The following is a 24,896-nucleotide window of genomic DNA, read 5'->3' on the forward strand; positions in this document are numbered from 1 at the left end:
ATTGATTGAAGAATTCACTTCTGTGTGAAACAGTTCAAGTGTGAATAAATGCCGAAATGACGTTGGCAATAGATTCTGTTCTTTTAATATAATCAAGTTTATTTTTCTCTCAATGACTTCCAAATGAACTTGGATTACATTGGAAGTTGATCCGAATCCTGGTCGCCGAACCATCATGGATTAAGGCAGGACAGTGAATCGATTCCTTCAATGCAATTCCATCTCTCTGCATTTTAGATTCCTTTGTTTATATCTTCTGTGACTGGTCCCACTCACTTTAACAAAACAAAGGTCAATATTGCAGGCCACTAGAAAAGCATCCAATTTATTGACCATCACAGATTATTGAGGCTCTGAATTTCTGATTATCCAGTGAAAGGTCCGATATGTTATCGCGGTTCTGGATTAGCCTTTTTTGGATTACAATGTTGCAATTGATTGAAGAATTGATTTCACATTGAAAGAAACATTCACTCTCAAAACACACAGTCATATCACTCTAAAGGAAACCATTGGAATCGTTTTCAGCCTTCTTGCCAAAGGGGAAAATAATACTTCTAAAGCAATTGTTATTATTGATAACTTTCACATGACACTTCGATTCCCTGAAGAAAACTTTACAGTTCGGTTTTCTACGATGCTTTGGCTTAGTCGGTGAAAGCATCTGTCTTGTAAACAGGAGATCTTGGGTTCAATTCCTAGCGGTGCCTCTTCTGCTGAATTTTGGGAAGCAGTAATTCTACAATTCCGTAAAGTGACTTCGCCAATTTCTTAATCTTCAAGGAGTTTTGCTCTTGCAATTGTTGGCGTTGGAAGGCAGCTTTCATTCCACTGCAGTGCTGCAAGTTTGCTGGATTGGCGAAGTTAACAACGAGAAGTGAAATCGAGGCCACGGCTGTCTAGTTGGTCGACATTAGTGCTGTTGGTGGAAGACTGTTGTGTGAAAATTGATTGTCCCATTCTCACACAAAACACATTCACGGCACATTTCAATATATCCTATAGGGCGATCCACGTGATTCTTGGAGGCTCTATACCAATTCATCGGTTAATTATTTGTGTGACTTGTGAGCACGCTGAGCGTTCACTCATTTCAGTGAGATAAAAATTTACAATTGATGAAAATTATGTATCACCATGAATGACAAAACGTACAAAAAATTGCCGAAACCCGGGATTGAACCAGGGACCCTCAGACCCTCCTACCTCTCCAACCTACTATCCCCCTACCTACCTGCCCGTACCCTCCGTTCCTCTGGCTCCGGTCTGCTCCACGTCCCCCGCCCCAACCGCCCTACCATCGGTGGTCGGGCCTTCAGCCTCTCAGCCCCCAGGCTCTGGAACTCCATCCCCCAGTGCCTTCGCCTTGCTTCCTCCCTTTCCTCCTTCAAGGCCGGTCTCAAAACCTTTCTCTTTGACCGTGCCTTCAGCTCCCCTCTCGACTCTCTTCCTCCTCCTCGCTCCCTCCCTTCCCTCCCCTCACCCTGACCATCTTCCCCCTCCTCTCTCCCTCCCTTCCCTCCCCTCACCCTGACCATTTCCCCCCTGCTCGGGTCATGACCCAACTGTGCAGCGCCTTGGGACGTCCTCCTGACGTGAAAGGCGCTCTATAAATGGAATCTTGTTGTTGTGTTGTTAGTCTAATGCTCTCCCAACTGTATTATCTCGGCTGTCAGTTATTATTCTACTGTAGTGTTCAAGGTACCTTCTGACCAGATCACCATAAACCGAGACAAGAAGGGGGGAATCAAAGAATTAGCGGAGAATGGTCATCCCATTGACATATATTTGTCGACGAACAGATCTTGGAATTTGAGGACTTTAATGTAGAGGGAGCAGTATTTTGCAGGGACAAACAGTTTGCTTGATGAAGGTGAGAGAGGTGGAGTGAAAGAAGGACAATGCGACGTTTCTTCCCAATTGTTGCAACGCAAGGGCATTGGAGCGGAAATGGGTGCTAAGGCAGTCAGGGCGGCAGATGTAAGACAACTGTCAGCGCGTACCACCATGAACCTGGCGGAGAATTCACACGATGAGACAGAGTGAGACGCTGAGACGGTCCAGGAGTGAAAGGAAGCACTGAATGAGGAGAACATTGTTGACAGGAACAGGAATGTGTGCATTTGGGGTATTAGGTAATCATGCGGATCAGTGGATTCAACCGAGTTGAGCAGTGGGACAGGGTTAATTTAATATTTCAATATTACAGTTGAAATTCTGTCTGATATCGCTTCTGGTTTTCAATGAGAAAGGACTTGGGAGGGGCTCCTGTCGTGATGGGCAATCCATACATGTACAATCTTTACGAAATTCAAAACTGTAAATTATGTGGGGATGTAGCTCAGAGGTAGAGCGCATGCTTCGCATGTATGAGGTCCCGGGTTCAATCCCCGGCGTCTCCACGTGTGGTGTGAGAAACTTATGCTGGAATATCGCTTTTGGACATTTTCGTCACCATTTATAATTTCATACTGATATTGTGTTCCTCCACAGAACATTGTGATCCAAAGTATAGTAGATTTTGGATCAAAACGAAGATAATTCCATTGTGAAGATACGAGGAGGGAAAATGTTCTCCTTTGTTGAACAATTCACTGTAAGGCTAAGTTCACGTGTAACGCAAGTCCGGGAAATTGCCATTAGTTAAAGTAATAGTTTCCCAGAATCGAATTGGGACTTTGGCAGTTAAAGCACCGAACGTTCACCACTACAACATTAAGGAACATCAAGGAACATATCTGTAAAGCACCTTGCACTTCTTGAGGAAGTCTCAAGGAGGAGGGCGGGGACTGTGGCAAAGCGTCGATCGACGGGAGCGGTTTCGAGACGGGTCTTGAACGAGACAAGGGAGGGGGTGAGATAAGGGTTATATGGAGCAGAAAGGCTGAGGATCCGGCTGCCGAAGTTTAATAATAATAATAATAATCCTTGCATTTGATATAGCGCTTTTCACGTCGGGAAGACGTCCCGAAGCGCTTCACAGAATACACTGTAAAGTGAATTGACTGTGTATTTGTGGGCGAACGAGGCAGCCAATTGCGCACAGCAATGTCCCACAAACAGTCGTAAATTGAAAATGACAAATTTATTATTGTTTTTTTGGAGGCATTATTATTAGGCTCTGTGTGGAGTAAGGAAACTTGCCCAAGGTTTCGCCCTCTGCCTGGAATTGAACTCAGGTCTCTCGCTTGCAAAGCGAGTGCTCTAACCACAGAGCTACAGGACTCCAAGACTTAATCGGAGGATGTCGAGCAGTTGAAGGACAGGTTGATTTGCGATGATCAGTTCACAGATGTTGGGCGGGGCAAGGCCGTGGAGAGACTTGAGGACATGGACGAGAAATTTGAACTCTCTCCACTGCGGGTTGGCGAGATGTAATTCACGTCACAGTATATTCTCTGAAGCGATTTGAGACGCCTTAACTTAGTCATAAGGCGCTATATCAAACATATCAAATGCAATGATTTTTCCGCTGTTATTATTATCTTTATTGTATAATACTCTCAGTTTCCCGGGTCGTAAACACAACACATTGTTGTCAGCTGCATATATGATTCGACGGTTTGCTCACTACATCTCCAATGTGAATATTTAATTTTACTAATTTGACGATTACTCAACAATCTATTTTAATATAATATTTTTAGCATATTATAAATTATAATATTATAACAAATTGTAATATATTTGATAACTTAATACAGCTCGGGTTCGAAACTCTGTCCAGCAACTTGAGATCTCGTGCGGACGTGAAAGGCACAATACAAGTGTAATGTTGTTGTTGCTGTTGTTAATGATACAGGCGTTGTTCTGCTTTCTTTTTCCTCTCTGCAACCCATCGTGTTGTGTGAGTGAAGGGTTGCACTTCGTGGCGCAAAGGTAGCGCATCTGACTCCAGATCAGAAGGCTACGTGTTCAAATCACGTCGAGGTCAAAGTTTTGATTCACAGTCACATGAAAATCAATGAAAGTGGACAATCCTGTCTGCTCATTTTATGGTTTTAACAACGGAGTGCAACATCTTACCACAGGTAGGTTTCCCTGTTTAAAACTCGAGTTAGTGGAGTCCTGTAGCTCAGTGGTTTGAGCACTCGCTTTGCAAGCAAAACGCTTGGGGTTCAATTCCAGGCAGCGCGAAACCTTGGGCAAGGTTCCTTACGCCCCACGCCTAAAAATAATCCCTTCAAAACAAAACAATAATAATTTGGTCATTTTCAATCCATGGCTGTTTGTGGGACACTGCTGTGAGCAATTGGCTGCCGCGTTTCACCCACAAATATGCAGTTAATGCACTTGACAGTCTATTCTGTGCGGCGAATTGAGACGTCGAGTAGACGTGAAAAAGCGCGATATCAAATTCAAGGATTATTATTATTAAAGCAATACGGTGAAATTATTTTGAAAAGACTTTTTAATATCCATATTTATACTTCTGTCTGACTGTGAATGGTAAAGTGAGCTGATCTGTAATCAATCCCAGCATTTCTCTTCACCTTCCAGAATCATGCGCTAATGTTATTTTGAGATGTTGATGAGTCTTACGAGAAATCATCAATAAAAGAATATACGAATTGTCAAATCGCTGTCCAAAAGTTTTCCATCATCCTGCACCACCTGATCTACTTATCTACAATAATCATAATTATCGTTGCGTTTGATATAGCGCTTCTCAAAGATGTCTCAAAGAGCTTCACAGAATATACCGTAAAGTATATTGACTGTGTCCTTGCGGTCAAGACGCGGCAACCAGTTGCATACAGTTGTGTCCCAGTCACTGATTGAGAGAAAACACTTCGTCATTCATTTATTTGAGTTAAGATACTAAAATAACTTAAATTTACATTATTATGAGGATCCCGTTCAGTCCGGGAAAATGCACTGGTCTCGTCTCCACCACGTTTCTTCCGCAGGTTTCCAAAATGCACAATTATTACAAAAAAGGAAACATTTCTACAAACAGTGGCACAATTATAATCAAAGTGAGCAAGATCCGTAGATTGCAGGGTTCGAAATGAGCGGAAGTTTCCGAATGGATTTCCAACCCATCGACTTAATCATTTGTCCTCGAATACTGAACAATGAAATTGAACTCATTTCGAGTAAATCTTGCTTGCACTGATTCCTTTAATGTTGTTTCCCTAATTATAATTGTGTTTCAGTATGATATGATTCCTTACATTTCATATAGTTGGATAGTGTATTATCGCATTGTCGTGGCAACTTCAAAACCTTCGAAAGATACGCTTTTAACTGACAGATAATGTGACAGTGTATTTCTGGGTGACGATTGACAAATTTTCCCACAACGGATATCCATGAATTGAAATGAGAGGGGGCTCCAACATAAGAAGTAACTCAACTCAAGTAAAGTTCCACCAGACGGTGCTCTCAGTTGTCAAGCTTTGCAATTCAAGGTTGTTAAACTCCAGTATTTCCCAAAGCACAAAATCTATTCCCACAGAATTGACCGGAATCAAGTCAACAATAATGTAAAGAATCATCTAAATTAGAAATATCCACCCGCTGAAGCATGTTCACTCCATTCCAAACATAGGAATTTCTATGTGTAGATTGCAGGTAATTCTTAAATTGGTTCTCAGAGTGATAAGGGTTTCTCACATCCGGCTGAAAACCTGAAGATTTCAATGTAGGTCATCTGTTTAATATAATTCTTTCCAAAACAAATTATTCCTACAGAGAGCTTGATTTTATGTTTGACGCTGGATGAATGCATGTTTATGATATCCGAATGGCTGCGTTGTTGCTATTAAATCCCACTTGTTTATATCAATGCAGGAGACAGTTATAATCGCAGCAGTCGTGTATAATATTTACGCAGTTGATTAAAGTTTACGATTTGGCATTGGATATTTTCGCCCACAAAGTAAGCAGTGTATTCTGTAAAATGCTTTGAACCTTCTCGAAGATGTGATATGGCGCTGTATTACATCAAATGATTATTATATCTTTATTATTATTGAATAAATGCCAAAAGCGGGAAATTTCAAATGCACATTCATTGTGCACTGTCTCAGATTCCTCCAGAAATTTTTAAACATATGTCAAACCGAAATGTGATGGCGTTTGCCGTAACTCGGAAAGGAGGTTACTGCGGCCACAACACAGAATACTCACCGCAAAACGATCACGGCTGCACATTTGCCTCCCTATGCGCCGCAGATGTTCACAATTATAAGAAACAATGTGCAGTAACGTTACGGGAATTAACTTCTTATACGCTGCTGCTTTGCATGTGTTTTCTTTTACTCTTGCACCGCAGAATGCTTTATATTTTAACGAGGTGAGCGCAGCGAAAACGTGGCTTTGATTCCAGAAAACACCAATCCATAATCATCCCATCAATACAATAAACAGCAACCTTTGTGTGTTCGGTGCACACAAACTTTGGACGGATTATACCAATGAGTTTCGATCTGTAATGCACGATTTCTGGTTTAACCGATTCTTACCTGAATTTCTAACCGAACTGTTTGGTGAGCTCCAAACTCTCAGCATCGCGGAGACTGAATTTGTTGATTGTTTGAATGAGGAGGTCCCGAGCGTAACTGCATTAGCCGATCCTGTGTCTTCACGGAGCGGCGTATCTATATAACAGTCCTGGATGAATCTTGAGACACTATTTGTAGTCACATCAGGCGAAAACGCCTAAGTCAACATCTTTGAGCCGATCAAATAAATCCAACATATCCTACGACGTGTTGTTTGGAAATGAAAGTAAATGTTACAGCAATATGTCGGTTAAAAATACCTCAAAAATTGTCACTGAAGCAAAACAAAATACAAATAATTACGAAATTGTTCATCGTTGTTTCAAGTGTAATTAAAGAATTGNAAAAAAATGTGCTTAATCCACAAGAGGATCATCCCTGTGTGGACTTGACCACCAACCTTTCGGTTAACAGCCGAACGTGCGGACCCATTGCGCCACCGAGACTTCTGTCCTCATTCCTCTGCCACAGAAAGTTACAGCTTCTTATTGACGTGACCGGTTTCGGAGACAAACCTTCAAAATGACAACATCTGTAACTGACCCATTCAAGGGTGAAATCTGTTTGCAAATAGATGGAAACACTGATCACTGTGTAATGTACGATTTTTTGCACATGGGGTTTCTTGTTCTCCCACAGCATACAATTAAATGAAATACAAGTGGATTTAAAGTTTGATTTGGATCAATCGAGCAACTAATTCAGGAACAACGTTTTTGCAGAATAGTTTGAAATGTAGTTAGAAATATAAGATTGATATGACTGTACTTAACCATCAGTTTTAACAACTATAAGGATTTTCAAGTCGGAAGAACTTCCTCGGGACAATGCACGTCACAGAATATATTGGGGACGGATGGAGAGGAAGCGGTGTGTTCAGCTGGACACAGGAGCAGTGTCCTTCTCTTTGAAATAACTTCCCAACATGTTTTATTTCCTTGTGCACCAATTATTCAAAGTTACTATTTTTGATACCGATTCTTATGGAGCCATTTGATTTGACATCGAGAATATGACACAACTAAAATCGTTTTGCAGGGAAGACTGCTCTCAACTACCAGAAATTACAAATCAACTACATCTAAATGAATTTAGGCGCAGATTTAAAATGAATAAAAGGTTGTTTTCCCCACCCCCAGCTCGCATGTAAGGCTAGAATTGTACAGCGATTGAGAGGATATGTCGTCGTGGAAAACTGTACAGTGTCAATGCACATTGCAACTTATTTCTGATTCTTACCATTTCCTCAATATGGTGTAATTGAACGTGCATAGGTTACGTTGTTTTGAAACAGTAGGGTTTTGCAAACATCATTGGGGAGAAGCTACCAGTTTTCTAATAACTATATTGTAAACCTTACATTGTAAACCACGCTATTATAATAATAATAATTCTTGCATTTGATATAGCGCTTTTCACGTCGGGAGGACGTCCCAAAGCGCTTCACAGATCACACTGCAAAGTGAATTGACTGCATATTTGTGGGCGAACGCGGCACCCAATTGCGCACAGCAATGTCCCACAAACAGTCATGGATTGAAAATGACCAATTTATTATTGTTTTTTGTTTTGGACTTGATTTATGTTTTATGTTTTATGATTTATGTTTTCAAATCAAGTCGAGGTCAACAACTGATTAACGTTCACACGAAATGCAATCGAATATGTAATGCTACCTGTCGAGTTTAATGCTTGAATGCAGAGGAAGAGCGGCATAACACCACAGTTGTGTTTTCTCCTTCTAAAAGCGAAAGACTAAAATTGCTTTGTAAATAAATTCAGCTCTAAGTTTCCCGGGTGCACGCCTGATGTACAAATTAAATAAACGTATTCAAAAATATGATGACATTTCGGTTTGCGTAATTTCACTTCGGTGAATTCGAAGGCCTGGTCTCTCCTAATTTTCTTCATAATTTTGAGACTTTAGAGTCAAATTCAGGGTAATTCAAAACGCGGAACCTTCTCATTAATATACCAGTAGCACAAGATAGGTGCGCATTGAATCATAGTCTCTGAATGGATTTTTCTGGTCCATTACGTTTAGCACTCAGCCACCACTACCGATATTCGGCTGTCGCACACATATGCAGCACAAATGTTTGCACATGAGCTTTTTCCTGATAATAGTTATTCTTGAATTTAGTAAATTAGAATTAGTTGAGGGTCTTCACGCTTTCTCACCACGTGTCTGAGCAACTCACAAATTTTCCGACAAATTGTAGAGACTGCATTCAGCAGAACGCTGCGTTAATATGTCCCCCGCAATCAGAACGCACAAACAGCCATTGGGTGAATGATTCATTTATCAGGGAATTGTTGTCACTGGAAAAATTTCGCTTCTCTTTTCTAATATTGCTTGTGGGATCTTCAGAGGTCGCTTTGACCAGCGTAGCCACCAACACCTTTATTGCCACTGTTTTAGTTTTACCTTCAGTGAATGAAAATGTCAAGTGAATATTATTGTAACAGTAGAAATATTTATTGCATTTTATGAAGCTGTTTCGTTCTAGGGGGCATCTCAATGTATTTCATCGCGTTTAATATAAAGGTTAGTGTATTTTAGACGTGAGGGTTATTTTTTGCAAATTACGAATTTAACTGCATTGATGACACATCGCAGCATTGCATTTGACTAACTCTGATATGATCTTTCCCACACAATCGAGGCCGAATAGTATCACACATTAGAATTGCACAAAAAGAAGGCCTTCTTTCTCTCTCGCTGTAAAAGCAGCGGTTGAATACCAACATGTTTTGCTTTTTTATTGTTAGTGGCGGTTAGAGAGCACGATTTCAAATGACATGATGACTGGTCTTAGCTGAGAAGGTTATCTCGCCATCAATTTCACTTGTGTTTTAAAACGGCGTCCATTTTTCTTCATTACTTATAATAATAAAAGTCCTTACATACTATCCAGCGCCTTATCACGCATTCGAGACGCTTCAAAAACCGCTTCAAATACTCCAATGTAAAATAAATTTACTGTCTACTTTGTAGGCGAATCCCTTCGTATTGGTGCACATTCTTTATTTCTAATTAAGCTCACAAAAGCTCTTTTACGATACAATTCGGGCCCCAGATCTCTCAGCCTGGATTGTGATAAATGTTTACATGAAAGCAACAAAGCAAAGCTGTGAAAAGCTATTAACTTTAAAGTTGATCACAAGCAAATTTGGTTCGGTGGGACATCGAATACTCCATTGATGGACATTTGCTCAATTACATTCCGATGTCTGTAACGTTAGTTTTCTGAATTTGATACAGTATCGTTTGTTCCACCACATATACATATTTTTCAAGATGTCATAAAAGGGTTGCTTTAACTGGAAGCGTGAATGTATGGCGACAATGCTTTCCTCTGTTCTTCATTCCTTCTAGTAATAGTAATCGATGCATTTGATCCAGTGCCTTATCACGCAACTGTAAGCGTGATTGTATGTCGACATAATAATAATAATCCTTGCATTTGATATAGCGATTTTCACGTCGGGAGGACGTCCCAAATCGCTTCACAGAACACACTGTAAAGTGACTGTATATTTGTGGGCGAACGCGGCAGCCAATTGAGCAGAGCAATGTCCCACAGACAGTCGTAGATTGAATATGACCAATTTTATTATTGTGTTTGGGTTTTGTAGGTATTATTATTAAGCTCTGTGTGGAGTAAGGAAACTTGTCCAAGGTTTCTCCCTGTCTGGAATTCAACTCAGGTCTCTCTCTTGCAAAGCGAGTGCTGTAACCACTGAGCTACAGGACTCCACATGTGCACGAATGCTGTTTTGTTTTGTTAACTTTAAAATGAGACGCCCAACGTGGGGCTCGAACCCACGACCCTGAGATTAAGAGTCTCATGCTCTACCGACTGAGCTAGCCGGGCCCTTATATTGCCTGTTGTTCGGATTGTGTTGTAGAACAGTTATTCAACTGCTTGGTTTCTCTCTGTGCAAGAGCTCGTAACGAATCGAGCAGGATTAAAGCTTTCTTTCTTTCCAGGGATATTTCTGTTTAAACTCGCAAGAATCAAAAGGCGAACTCACACTCGGCTTCATTTATACGAATGATGTATATCCACCAGCAAATAGATTAATGTTTTGCTTCTGCCAGTAATCTTGATTCCGTCTTTAATAACACCTGTTGTTCTAAGCGTTTGCCTGTGAAACTATCATGAATATGTGCTCCACCTTGAGGAGCCTCTGTGCCTTGTTTGACAACAGAAAGAAAGCGATGTGCTGGGGCATGAAAGCATGTGCAGGTGCTGAGCTTGAAGCCGATCAACTACGGATTAAGTGGATCCCAGGTGAGATGTCGGGTGAATCTGGATTTGACTCCACTTTAGACAACTTTCGCTGCAGTTTGACTGCATTAAAGTGTCACGTATTGTTTCTGATAACTTTTAATCCGATGTCCGACTGCTCACATTTAACTTGGAAAAAAGAAAATGAGTAAGTTTGTCATAAAAACAAGATGTTAATCTGATACTTAATTTCAGCTGTTTGATATATGGGAGAAAGTGATTGAACATATGTATGCATTCCAGCCAACCCACACACCCTCAAAAACAGTAAAGCCCGAACTGATACTTGAAACTTGAACTATAATATTGCGATTAAATCGGTGACTTTTAAAGTCTTGTACTGTAATAACTTAGCTATCCGAGCTAGCTTTACTCTGTGTTGTAAGCCTGCTATCTGTGTAACAGGCCTGGTCTCATAACAGACCTCTTCTCAGTATACAGGGCTGGTCTCTGTAAAACAGACGTCGTCCATGTATATAACAGGCCAAATCTCTCTATCATAGCCGTGTTCTTTATTTAACATGCCTCATACCTGCGTTACACGTCTATTCTCTGTACGATATTGCTTTATCACAGTATAGCCGGTCTGGTGTCTGTATAACTGGCCTGTTCTCTTTATAACAGGTCTCCTCTCTGTGCAACACGTTCTCTGTATAAATGGTCTGAACTCTTTACAGCTGGCCTCGTTTCTGCATAGGTGGTCCATTCTGTGTATCAATGGTCTGGTCTCTGTATAACATGCCTGGTCTCAGGGCATCAGTTCTGCTCTATGTAACTGGCCTGGTCTCAGTGAAACTGATTTGGTCACTGAATGGGACTGACCTGGTGTCTGCATAATAGTTTAGGTGTTCGCAAACTGGTCTGGTCTGTGTATAACAATTCTAGCTTCTGTGCAACTGGCAACAAGGATAAATCCTGTCTTTGTTGATTCATTCGCTATGAAAACTAAGCGTCTGGTTTTGACATGCCATAGCATTTTGTGTTCGTGGCACCGCCAATTCAGGAATGATTGGTTTTAAAAATGCGTGGAAGGTATGAGAGTAAATACTGTCCTTGAAATAATCTGATAACCTAAATGCTCAATCAGACGTAACCGATCCGCATGTGATGGATTATGTTTGTTGCATCGACTGGTGGTAGTCGTGGGAACCAACCTGTAGTGCGCAGGAAAAGGATGATTGCAACCTCGGTGAAATAATCTGGGGAATAAGAAGCCTGGCGAACGAGGCAGACGTGACCTTTCTGGAAAGCAGAATTCTTGAAGAATGTTAGATGGCTTTTCCTATCGATGTGTGTCTCTTTGACTGTGTAACTCCGTTACCTCCGTTGTTTCTTTTAAACTTCAGAAAATACAGCCTGGAAGTGTTTGGCCATTAAGAAATGCAACTTCTTAACTGTTTGGAAAATTGCTATTCAGAACCAAATACTGACAAGCGCCCAAAACACTCATATCGTTCACAGGTATCTCCCAAGAAAAGTGTGAAGTTGGATAAACAGGGTCCGTGTTTCCAGCACTGAGATTGCAACAATGACCGAAACTTAAGGAAATTGTCTCCATGAGAATTCCGCCTCCACCACAAACACATGGCAAACACAATGTACTCCGATTCACACCAACATATTTTGATATAATTTAAATCTCCGTGGATGCAACTTTGTAGGAATCCTAGGAATTAAAAGGGCCTTCCCGTCGACGAATTGAACTCTCTTGTCACGCGCGACAGGCGGGAATACTAATTACGATACAACGAGACACAAAGTACAAAGGCACTCATAAGAGTCACCAACTGTTCATACCAAAGGCTGTAATTCTAAAGCAAATCGTTTCTGGAGGGAGGAGTTCAAGCTCCAACCGTCTCCGCCAATACCTCTCCCCAAAAGCCGCTGAAACCCTGGTCCATGCCTTTGTCTCTCCTCTCTGCTGGGTTACTTCAACTCCCTTCTCGCCAGTCTCCCATCCATTGCCATCCAACAAAAATCCAACTCATTCAGATCTCATTCTCACCCGCACGAATATGCGCTCCCCGATCTCCCCAGTCCTTGCCAAAATGCACTGGCCGCCTATCCCAGGGAGGATCGATTTCAAGTTCCTCACCCTTGTATTCAAGCCCCTGCACTCCACTGCGCCTCCCGACATCTCTCACTTCCTCTGTCGTCTGAACAGTCACCGTTGCCTTCGTTCCTCCGCTCTCGTCTCCTCCTCGTCACCCGAGTCGTCCGCTCCACCCTCGGCGGCCGTGCCTTCAGCCACTTTGACAGGAGGCTCCGGAAATGCCTTTCTCACTCCCTTCGCCTCGTTCCCTCCCTTCCCATTTTCATGTCTCGTCTGAAGACCTTTCTTTTTGACCGCTCCTTTGGTCACCTTAATCCGCCTCCCCTTGGCTCGGTCCCGGGATCCGTTACTGTAAAGCGCTCTGAGACGTCGTCTTGTGGAGGGCGCTATATAAATCCAAGTGGTTGTTATTGCATATAATTGTCTTATGTTGCACTTTGTCCAATGCCTTGTGAAAATCTAGTTAAACAACGTCTGCTGTACATTCAATCTCCAACTCAGCCTCTTCATCAAACATTATATTAGGTTTGTCCTGCGCGATCTGCCTTTAACACATCCTTGTCGACGGTCCCTTATTAAACCGTATTTTTCAGTGAGAATTTATATTATCCCGAATTGCAGTTTCCAGAAGTTTCCCTACTGAAGTAAGGTTTTTGGCCTGTGGTTATCAGGTTTGTCTTTCTGTCGTTTTTGTACATGGAGTATCATTTGTAAGCTTGAAGTCCTCTGGCACCACTCCAGTGTCCAAAGAGTATTGAAAGTTTGTGGCCAAAGCCTCCGCTATTTCTACCCTTACCTCCCTCAGTACCCCAGGATGCATCCCCATTCGGACCAAGTGATTTACCTAATTTGAGCACCGACAGCACTTTTAGTACCTCCTCTCTGTTGATTTTTTTCATATCCAATTTCTGTTCACGCGCCTGCGATATTGTTGCATTGGTTACATCCTCTCCTTTTGTGAAGACAGTTTCAAAGTACTTATTTAGTACACCAGCCATTCCCTCTGCCTCAAGTAGAAGAATTACACCCAGATTTAATCCCAATTTCCTCCTATATTTGAAAAAGAATACATAGTTAGTATAATACCATGGGAGTGTAAACGTAAAGATGGCTTTCACTTGTCTCGGATTGGCATTGTTTGACCATATCGCCCTTATTTCAACATCGCTGGTTCCGTTAATTCAAAATTTAATCCTAAACGCCCTGAATCTGTCAAACACTGTTGACCTTTCGAGACCGCAGTACATTGTGTGGACATAGTGATGAGGACAGGAATGGATGTCCGAGTGACAGTGATCCAGTGATATAAAACGAATTGAAATCCATCATTTACTATTTGCTATATCTGCAAGTGTTTTATTATTGTGATGATGGCATAAGTTTTGTACTTCTTTTACAGGAGGATTTCAAGAAGAAACCCGAATACTCAATTTCCGTACATAATATTTAATTGCCTAGATGATGAGGATGGGCATCTTGAAGCCGTTCCTCTGGGGAATGGGGAGCCAGTGGAGTCAGGAGAGGTTGGGATTGATAGGGCCACTGAGCCTGGTACGTGAAAGTACACGAGCTGCAGATGTTTGGAAGATCTGCAGCTTGTGAAGGGAAGAGTTCATTAGGAGGGAGTTCCCGTAATTCAAGCCTTTAGTTGACGAATGCATGGGTGACGGTCCATCCATCCCACGGTCCCTCGCCTTGTTTCCTCCCTTGCCTCCTTAGAAGCTTAAATTGTAAGCACAACTTTAACTCAGTCTAAGAGAATTATAGACTTAAGTTGCAAACTTATAGATTTAAAGAACTAGACCTCATAGGGTGTAAATATCCCAATGACCCCATATCAGGCAGCAGTATTTTGTAGAAAACTGCAGCAGAGTAATTGCAACGTATTTGTAAAGCGCATGTCGGTTGGCGCGTTGAAACTGGTTGTTTCTGGTTGGGAAACGACTGTAATGTTGGGTTCATGGTTCTTATCATGACATACGGACATTTGCTGGAAAGCAGTTGGATCATCTATTTGCCTAAATGAGGACCTTGATTAAGCAACTAGTGCTGAGCAACTTGGTATATTCGCCCACAATTTACAATGTCACTACACTTGACTTCACTATATATTCTGTGAAGCATATAGACATTTCAAAACAAAAACAAGTTTAATTTGTTTAGAGTTAGGAGGACGTTCCGGGAAGCTGGACAATAATCAGTGATCAGAACGTAAGCTGTTGGATGGGAACAGGACCGGTGAATTTCCCAGTAAAGGTGGCAATATCCAAAACATGGAACAAGAGAAGCTGAAGGGCCTCACACCAATGCTGTGGCTGGCCCGCCGTTGGACTTGAAGTAGGCCAGAGCCCACCGAGCGGAAGGAGCGGACAGGTTGATAGATGATTGAAGATCATTGAGATTAGGGGAGCAAGGTTTTGAAGTTGAGGACCAGGATCTTGAAAGGTATCATCGGATTGATGTGGAGCCAGTGGAACCGAGATTGGTGTGGGTGAATATATGGCTACTGGTTTTTGAATGAATCGTAGCTTGAGCATTCAGCCCGCTGCCGCCTGAGGGGAAGTGAGGAGTTGGTGAGACCGTCGAGCTTTAGGTTTGTATATTCTAAAGCGGGAATGAGGATCTCGGTGGCCTGTGACAAGAGACGGCGGTGGGTAAATGCGGAATGTGTCGTGGCACAGATGTGGGAGATGACGTACCGTTGCGGGTCGAAGATAATGGAGGTAGAGGGAGCTCGGGAGCCGATGGAAAGAATATCGTTGATGACTTTGACCAGGGCTGCTTTCGTGCTGATGGCTGCTTACGTGAATCCCCAATTGGTAGGATTCGTGGTGGGAATGGCGAGAACGGAAAGAGCGAAGCTGGTGCATGACGTCTTGGTCCAGATCTTTGGAGAGGAATGAGGTTTTGGAGACGGGGCTGTAGCTAGAGAGTAATGAAGGGTCATGGGAAGTTTTTTTTAGAAAGGGCATGATGATAGCTGGGAACAGTGGGGTGGGAATAGAGTGTGGAAACAGTGCCAGTGAATATGAAGTGGTTGATAATGTCGGTTAAAAGAGGGGCCAGGAGCTATTTTACTGAATCCTATATCAATCGCTTTGATACGTCTAGAAGACATGATAAAGTTATATATGAAACCGAAGGATTATTATTGTTATTATTTGATGATGAATGTCAAAAGACTAACTAGTGACTAGTAGGCGTAACACACTTATTTTCTTATTGTGTTTGGATCAAACACTTTTAATGTAAAACACGGAAACTTAAGCTCTCCCTCTTCCGTGCAGGGTCGGACAAACGACAATTTTTTTCCCCATATCTAACAGCGGCCATTCATTTGGGAGGTCTTCTCAAAATCTTTATATCACAATATTGAACAATGTCAATCAGCACAACTGTTTAATACGTGAGTTACTGCTGCAGTTAATTTGAGATGCTGTCATTGTCTAAAAATCAAACACAATTGCACCGTTTGCTGATGATTGGTAATTTCTTCCGTTATATAAGAGACTGGGCCATCTTTCTTCAAAATGGCCAAATTATATTACAGTACTTAATCGAGAATTGCCGAGGGTGTGTGTTTGACACTCACTGAGAGCCTCAACTTTCCTTGGTTTAGTCAAATGAGTTGCCTCTGTGGACAACATGGTGGATGCGGAGTAGTTCTTTGGTGGTTGTGATCCATCATCATTCAATCCGATGCTCTACAAAACATGAATTTGATTAATTTCCGTTTAAGTGAAAACAACATACCGCAAAGAGATATTGAACGTTAAGGCAGGAGCATGTCGCACCTTTTGAATTCCGACTCGACGTGACACTGCTATTTACTGAGGTGCACTGACATTCAAACTCCACATTAAAATCGAAATCGCCAGCAAACTTAGCAAATCTTTGGCAATACGGCAAGAAATGTGTGTTTCAGAATTTTATGTTGGTTCATTCTCTGCCGCTTGTCGGCTACCTGACTCGTTGAGTCAATGAATAAAGAGTATCGCTTGATCTTTTTGTATGTAATTTGATTTGAGTATCATTACGAATTTTGATAAATGTGCAGGAAATGAACAAACTCCGCTTCATTATGGTATTGCCAATTGTATCCATTAAAATTTCAGCTACATGACGTATTTGTGGCTCGTTGGTCTAGTGGTATGATTCTCGCTTCGGGGATTCACAACTGTAGGAAACTGCGAGAGGTCCCGGGTTCAACTCCCGGACGAGCCCGCAGTTTTTACGAAACTCGTCTACGTTTCTCACTCCGACTGATTTTGACTCGTATTATGCAAAGATCAGTGGTGTTAATGGCCAATTCAGTTTGGGTAATTAAGTAAGACTTATAGAGAAAGCGCTGCAGTGTTATCATACAAAATACTCCAAAATTCTTGTTTGCAGCAATATTCCTCTTTCCAGTAGTTTCGATCTAGCATTTTGCTCTATCGGGCCTTAGATTTGATGATATCAACAATTTCAAAAAACGCGCAGGAAATCAACAATGACCGCCATTTTTCTATCGCCAATGTATTCCTTTATATTAGCAGCAACGTATTGATCAAGTTGCTCTTTGCTCTTGGAATATGATTCTCGTCATTCTGGATTGTCCATTGAACAAGAAATGAGAGAGTTCCCGGATTCAAATCCCAGACGATCCCAAATATTAATCGATTTTTTTTCATAGTTATCAATAGCTCTGTTTTTTTCGATCTAATAAATTTTCAGGCCGTCAGGAATGTAGGAACCGGCGATTCCAACAAGATAGCATATGCGATTTCAAGAACGCACCAACAAGAACATAGAGAGCGCCCCAGTACTGTACCAGAGCGGCAGCCCCGATATTCAAACGGCGACTTTCTGAGTCGATGCTGATAAATCATGCAGTCGGACCATAAATAAATAAAACGTGTTTCCGCCAGGTTTCGAACCTGGGACCTTTCGCGTGTTAGGCGAATGTGATAACCACTACACTACGGAAACCTGTCCGCAGATTGCTGCTAATTCCATTCTTAAATTAATGTTTTATTTATTATTTAAATCCAGATTAAGCCTTCCTGCCGCTATGCTTTTACCATCTGTTTGAAAGAGATACCAAATAGTCCCTCTCCTCGGCAGTTATCCATGCAATTTTGTTTCTTTTTAGTTACCTAACTAATTCACTTTTGAATGCTTTCATTAAATCTACTTACACCACAATTTCACGCCGAGCGTTGGAGACCCGAACAAGTTTCAGGTCTCCCCTTCTTTTCTTTTGCCAAATATATTAAATCGGTGTCCTCTGGTTACCGACCCATGTTCAAAGGACAGATTTTCTCCTTTTCAGGTGATCGAAGTGGTGGGTGCACGGTCGAACAATCTTTACACTATTGACAATAACAACACTAACAACAAAAATAACAATACGGAAACAAAGATTATAACGACAAATTATAACTATAATACTGTACTACTTGCAATTGGTATAGCCATTTCACGTCGGGAGGACAGCTGAAGCGCGACACAAGGTTTGCATCGGATGGTTCAGAGAATCATGTGCTGTAATTTGACATTGCATGTACTTAGGAAATGCTGTTGTGCTGCTGTTTTCAAACACAACAAAGCATTATTTTCAGAATTGTTATCTTGGAAATAATGAAGTTATACTTTCCGGATTAATGTGCAGCAAATTAGCAATTACAAAGCACGCCAATGGTCTTCGGGCTTATTATTATTTATGCTGCTCTTCTGTGGCATTCTTTGTCATCTTTGTCATGAGCCCTGTGGGTCGGCAGTTTTCCTAGTCATGGCAGATTGGCCAGTGTGGGTCTTAGACATAATGTGAAGGGTGACGTTTGTCTCTCGACAGCGATTCTTCCACTCTTGTCCTTTTAATCCTGGAAATCAAAATCCTAACTTGTCTGGTGGCCCTTGATGTGGAAACAGCGGATAACAGAGAGCATTGTGAGTTCGGAAGGGTAAAGAAGCCAGTTACATGGAAGCGAAGTGTGAGCGTGATGAGGATAGGGCTGGGGAGCAAATTTGATCAGCCAGAATTGACAGTGCATGGTATCTAGCGAATTTTACTTCAGTCTCTGTGAGTTGCTGCCCAGTGACCATGTCCTCGCTTTTTACTCAGTCCCTCGTTAGGTATGAATTATATGCACGTTATCTTGCATCGATATGCGACTTTGGTTTATCCTTTCCTCTGACCTCTTCTCCTGCATTACCTGGTTCGCTGTGATCAATGAGCACTCCAGCCTAAATCATACAGAGACACATTAACTCCGATTCACTCTCCGCGCTCTCCTCGGTCAATGCTCCACATTTTAATTGTAGCAATGTGTGAAATCAAGGAAGGCAATTTCAGAATTTAAAATTTAAAATAATTTCAGAAGCCGTAAAGTTTTAATTTGTAAATTAATTGTGACAACGACTTTGCAGGGAAATTACGCCCAGCAATGTCGCAAAAAAGCGATTTCGAATGTGAGCCCAGATGATATCCATGTGAGTTTGAAGATAACAACTTCTTACACAGAGTAGAGAAGACGTCACAAAAAATCGTATAGAATGAAGTCTATAAAGCGAGGAACAGTGAAGACAGATCCCTAATTATTCTGATACCTGCAATTAATATGATCCCCTTATTTAAAACTCCATAATTAACTCATTTCTCAAAGTATCTGAAGCGACGAGAGTGGGATTCGAACCCACGCGTGCAGAGCACAATGGATTAGCAGTCCATCGCCTTAACCACTCGGCCACCTCGTCTGCTGCAAAGCCTTACAAAGCCTCAAAACAGAAGTCTGCATTTGAAATATTGCTGATTGATAACAAAAGGGATGCTTTTTTGCGTAAAGAACTGAAAGAAGAGTTGTGTTACTGAGTGAGAACAGAGTTTATTACCGGAAGAGAAATCACAATTGTTTACATTCGCTGTTCGACGGCAACAATTAAATTTGAATTGGCATTTGTTCAAGCAATAACAACTAAAACTGGAATTATATTTTTGAAAAAAGCTGCAGAAGTAACAATGGCCAGATATAGACATCAACAGTCTGTGTCTACCTCTCATCGAATATTGTGATTTACCATTTCAGCCTTGGCACCAACACTTGATTTTACTAAATTAATCTCAATAAAATTCGAATATTTAATATAATAATTCAGAGTTCAACAATAATAGCAATAGCATAAGTTTACGAATTCACTCCAGTTAGCAACGACAAATTCATCAGCATTACGGCGTCTGGATTATTCTCTTGAAAGCGATATTACGCGTGAATGTCTCTCAGTTAAGAAATCAAGAGCAATGTGTCGATCAAAAATATTCTACTCCATGTATCACGCAATTTCCGATATAAGCGTTTATACTTAGAGGTCAGGCATCATGATTCATTACTAGGAAACCCTTTCTTTTTAATCATTCAATTCTAATGTCACCATTTCAGCATCAAATGAGGTTCTTGGGAACGCTTTTGATGTCATTGAGAAAAAATTATGACATGAATGAACATTTAGGTAACTCGTTGCTGACAAAAACATATAGAACTTGGTGTACGTGTACTATAATTTTCTTCAAAAATATGTAGACAGAAGTCTCTGTGGCGCAATGAGTTAGAGCGTTCTGCTGTTAACCGAATGTTTGGTGGTTCAATCCCACACTGGGAAGATCCTTTTCTGTAAGAAATATATTCTTCTACAATTCTTTCCTCTCACTTGAAATAATGTCACGAACGACTTCAGAACTGCTGGTCTTTATATATTGTTTCCATTACCTGTTTTTTTTTTAACCGACATGTTGCTGGAACGTTTGATAAAATTTCCAAATCACTCGTCGCAGGATATGTTGGAACACCATTCCTGTCACTCTCTCGCTCACATATTCTTTCTGCCTCACTTCCTTTTTGTTTGATTTTCTCTATCTCTCTCTCTCTCCTCTCTCTCTCTCTCTCTCTCTCTCTCTCTCTCTCTCTCTCTCTCTCTCTCTGTCAATCTCTCTGCCTCTCTCTCGTTCTCCCTCGTTTGTTCTCTCTCTCCTCTCTCTCCTCTCTCTCTCTCTCTCTCTCCTCTCTCCCTTTTTCTCTCTCTCCCCGTCACTCTCTCTCCCTCTCTCTTCTCTCTCTCTCTCTCTCTCTCTCTCTCTATCAATCTCACTCAATCTCTCTCTGTCCCTCTCCCTGATTGTCTCTGCCTCTCCATCGCAGTCTTTCTGAAAGTCCTCACGAGGATACAGGAAATGGACACTGGGAATTGTCCAGTCCTCACATCTCATGTGGCCTCACTCTGTCCAAGGATCCTTGCGTTTGACATGACGCCTTATCTGAATTTCGAGACATGTCTATTTGAAGGGATTTTTAACCCTGAAATGTGAACCTGAAAGCTGGCTCCTACTTACTGTTAATAAACTGAGTCGATTATAATAATAATAAATCTTGCATTTGATATAGCGCTTTTCACGTCGGGAGGACGTCACAAAGCGCTTCACAGAACACACTCTAATGTGAATTGAATATATTTGTGGATGAAAGCGGCAGCCAATTGCGCACAGTAATGTCCCACAAACAGTCATGGATTGAAAATGACCAATTTATTATTGTTTGGCTTTTGGTGTGAATATTAATAGGCGCATGGAGTAAGGAAACTTGCCTATGTTTCGCGCTCTGTCTGGAATTGAACTCAGGTCTCTCACTTGCAAAGCGAGTGCTCTTACCACTGAGCTGCAGGATTGGGTGGATTAATGGAATATTCCTAAGATTTTGCCTATATGAGAATCAAACCCGTGTCCTCACGCTGGTGAGGCGTGCGCTTTTGCCAATATGCTACAGGACTGCATAATAGTAGGCTGGTGTAGTTACTGTGTGTGCGTTGCATTCCCCAAAGCAGCGTCGTACAGCGACTATGTATGTTACATTGCAAAGAGAGGCCCAGTGTTGAGCCTATAAGTGTTAGACTGCCTAAAGCAGCCTAGTGTACTGTCTATGTCTGCTATACTGCCCACTGGAGGCCAGTGTGGTGACTGTGCGGTTTGCCTGCCTACAGGAGCTCAATGTAATATCTGTATCGATTACACCGGTGTAACCGCTACAGATATTACATTGAGCTCCTGTAGGCAGGCTAACATGCACAGTCACTACACTGGCCTCCTGTGGGCAATATAGCACGCATAGAAAGTACACTAGGCTGCTTTGGGCAGTCTAACACTTATAGGCTCAACACTGGGCCCCTCTTTGCAACGTAACAGACATAGTCACTGTACGACGCTGCTTTGGGGAATGCAACGCACACACAGTAGCTACACCAGCTACTATTATGCAGTCCTGTACCATATTGGCAAGAGCGCACGCCTCACGAGCGAGAGGGCACGGGTTTGATTCTCAGATAGGCAAAATCTTAGGAATATTCCATTAATCCACCCAATCATGTAGCTCAGTGGTAAGAGCACTCGCTTTGCAAGTGAGAGACCTGACTTCAATTCCAGTCAGGGTGAAACCTTAGGCAAGTTTCCTTACTCCACACATCTAATAATAATCCCTCCAAAATCAAAAACAATAATAAATTGGTCATTTTCAATCCATGACTGTTTGTGGGACATTACTGTGCGCAACTGGCTGCCGCGTTCACCCACAAATATAGTCAATTCGCTTTACAGTGTGTTCTGTGAAGCGCTTTGCGACGTCCTCCCGACGTTAAAAGCGCTATATCAAATGCAAGGATTATTATTATTATAATCGACTCTGTTTATTAACAGTAAGTAGGAACCAGCTTTCAGGTTCACATTTCAGGGTTAAAAATCCCTTCAAATAGACATGTCTCGAAATTCTGATAAGGCGTTGTGTCAAACGCAAGGATACGTGGACTGAGTGAGGCCACATGAGATGTGAGGACTGGACAAATCCCAGTGTCGATTCCCTGGATCCTCGTGAGGAGAAAGAAAGACTGCGATGGAGAGGGAGAGACAATCAGGGAGAGGGACAGAGAGAGAGAGTGAGAGTGATAAAGAGAGAGTGAGAGAAAGCGAGAGAGAAAGAGAGAGAGACAGAGAGAGTGACAGAGAGAGAGAGAGAGAGAGAGAGAGAGAGAGAGAGAGAGAGAGAGAGAGAGAGAGAGAGAGAGAGAGAGAGTCAAACAAAAAGGCAGTGAGGCAGAAAGAATATGGGAGCGAGAGAATGACAGGAATGGTGTTCTAACATATCCTGCGACGACTGGTTTGGAAATTTATCAAATGTTTCAGCAATATGTCGGTTAAAAAAAAACGTGTAATGGAAACAATATATAAAGACCAGCAGTTCTGAAGTCGTTCATGACATTATTTCAAGTGAGAGGAAAGAATTGTAGAAGAATATATTTCTTACAGAAGAGGATCTTCCCAGTGTGGGCTTGAACCACCAACCATTCGGTTAACAGCAGAACGCTCTAACCCATTGCGCCACAGAGACTTCTGTCTACATATTTTTCAAGAAAATTACAGCGTTTCGTTGAAAAATTTTATGTCACGGGCAGGAACTGAGTTGATAAGTCATCACAACACCAGTAACTGAGGTACTCAAAGCTGATATCTTAATACCAATCAATGGAAACTCCCTGATCACTGTGTGATGTTGGAAAGTTTGCTCAACAGGCACTTTGTTCTGCCACAGCAGATATTTAAATCAAGTACAAAAGTCTTTAAAACTTTACTTGGATCAAACAGCAACTAATTTAGGAACAGCGATTTTCAGAGAAGAGTTTAAAATGTAAACAGCAATATAAGAGTTACATGACCGCAGATAACCATTAGTTCTTGTACTCACGCTAAGCTGGAAAGCGTTACAAAGAAATATTGCAAATTGAACTTGTTGGTTGGTTCCGGTGTCTTTTTTTTCAATATATTTTGAAATATTCCTCAATTGGTTCATTACTTAATGGGAACATCTTTTAGTTTTTCTTGGAAATTCAACGGCATCCTACCATCTTTATTCCGGTTGCATTCAAAAGCATTCTTGCATTCAAAGTACTTGCAGGAAGATATGTACATGTTGCCACTGAATGGAATTGCTGGAGCTGGAGGAGTGAAGCTGAGTTATGCTGGATTGAAAGTGGTCGAATGGCCATTGATACTGTCACAGCTCTTTCTGTTCAAAAATAAAAAGATGTACAAGAACGAACAAGATCGTAAGCATTTGATAGCGGTGGGATTCGAACCCACGTCCCCGAAGAGACTGGAGCCTAAATCCAGCGCCTTAGACCGCTCGGCCACGCTATCCCCTGCTTGCCTTTGTCTGCAAGATGAATTATACCGTCGTGTCACACTATTCATGTCAAAAGTTTCTCCTGCCATGACAGAGAGCTGCGTCCATACTCCGACAAACTGTTCACTTTGCTTCCGTAAAAGTGCACCGACTTTAGTAAATTCATCAACAATTTCAACAGTTATTTAACCCGTATTCAAACAAACCAGGTGTAGAAGCATTTGTTTTTGATCCATTTATCGATATTCATCAGCTCACTGAAGTTTCCGTAGTGCAGTGGTTATCATATACGCCTCACACTCGAATGGTCCCGCATTCGAAACCTGGCGGAAACATTTATTTAACATTTATTTAACAATAATTGACAAAATGCAATGCAGAGTGTTTGGTTTACACTTGGACCTCTAAGAATAGGACAATGGAGTTGAAGCGAGGAGAAGTGCATTTTAAGGTTTTACAGTGAAAATTTAAAATAGATAGAGAGTGATTGCTGTGCATTAAACGAGGGGACTGAAGTTCAACAACATTGGTGACAACGGAAGGACGGGAAACACACAGTGAAGGTCAGTGTCAGCTCAGTGCATCAGAACTCAACGCTGCACAAGGAAAAGTTGGCAGAGAATCTTCAAATCTTACATCCCAGACATAGTCTATTTGGCGCATTTTACCTCTGCCACCTCTTTGGAAGAGCTATAAAATTAGTGTCACTCATCCTTTCTTTCCCCACAGCCTTGGAGATGTATACTTTGAAAATATATCCAGTTGGCTCATGAAAGTTATTGTTGCATCTGTTTGCACCACCCCTTCAAGCAATTCCATCCAAATAGTAACAACTCCGTGG

The 24,896-nt window shown here is 41.6% G+C and overlaps 6 non-coding genes across 6 annotated transcripts; 2 read left to right on the plus strand and 4 right to left on the minus strand.

Moving 5' to 3' along the window:
- Positions 1-3,862: 3,862 nt before the first annotated feature.
- Positions 3,863-3,934, plus strand: trnaw-cca. Its single transcript has one exon. It is a non-coding gene; the product is annotated as a tRNA-Trp (tRNA).
- Positions 3,935-10,314: 6,380 nt separating this feature from the next.
- On the minus strand, positions 10,315-10,387 carry trnak-cuu. Its single transcript has one exon. It is a non-coding gene; the product is annotated as a tRNA-Lys (tRNA).
- A 6,602-nt stretch (positions 10,388-16,989) lies between these two features.
- On the plus strand, positions 16,990-17,081 carry trnap-cgg. The gene is made up of 2 exons: positions 16,990-17,025; positions 17,046-17,081. It is a non-coding gene; the product is annotated as a tRNA-Pro (tRNA).
- A 674-nt stretch (positions 17,082-17,755) lies between these two features.
- Positions 17,756-17,828, minus strand: trnav-aac. Its single transcript has one exon. It is a non-coding gene; the product is annotated as a tRNA-Val (tRNA).
- Positions 17,829-19,513: 1,685 nt separating this feature from the next.
- On the minus strand, positions 19,514-19,595 carry trnas-gcu. The gene has a single exon. It is a non-coding gene; the product is annotated as a tRNA-Ser (tRNA).
- A 4,392-nt stretch (positions 19,596-23,987) lies between these two features.
- On the minus strand, positions 23,988-24,069 carry trnal-uag. Its single transcript has one exon. It is a non-coding gene; the product is annotated as a tRNA-Leu (tRNA).
- Between the last annotated feature and the right edge of the window lie 827 nt (positions 24,070-24,896).

This window comes from Callorhinchus milii, unplaced genomic scaffold (genome assembly GCF_018977255.1).
Source record: "Callorhinchus milii isolate IMCB2004 unplaced genomic scaffold, IMCB_Cmil_1.0 Scaffold92, whole genome shotgun sequence".
NCBI lineage: Eukaryota > Metazoa > Chordata > Chondrichthyes > Chimaeriformes > Callorhinchidae > Callorhinchus > Callorhinchus milii.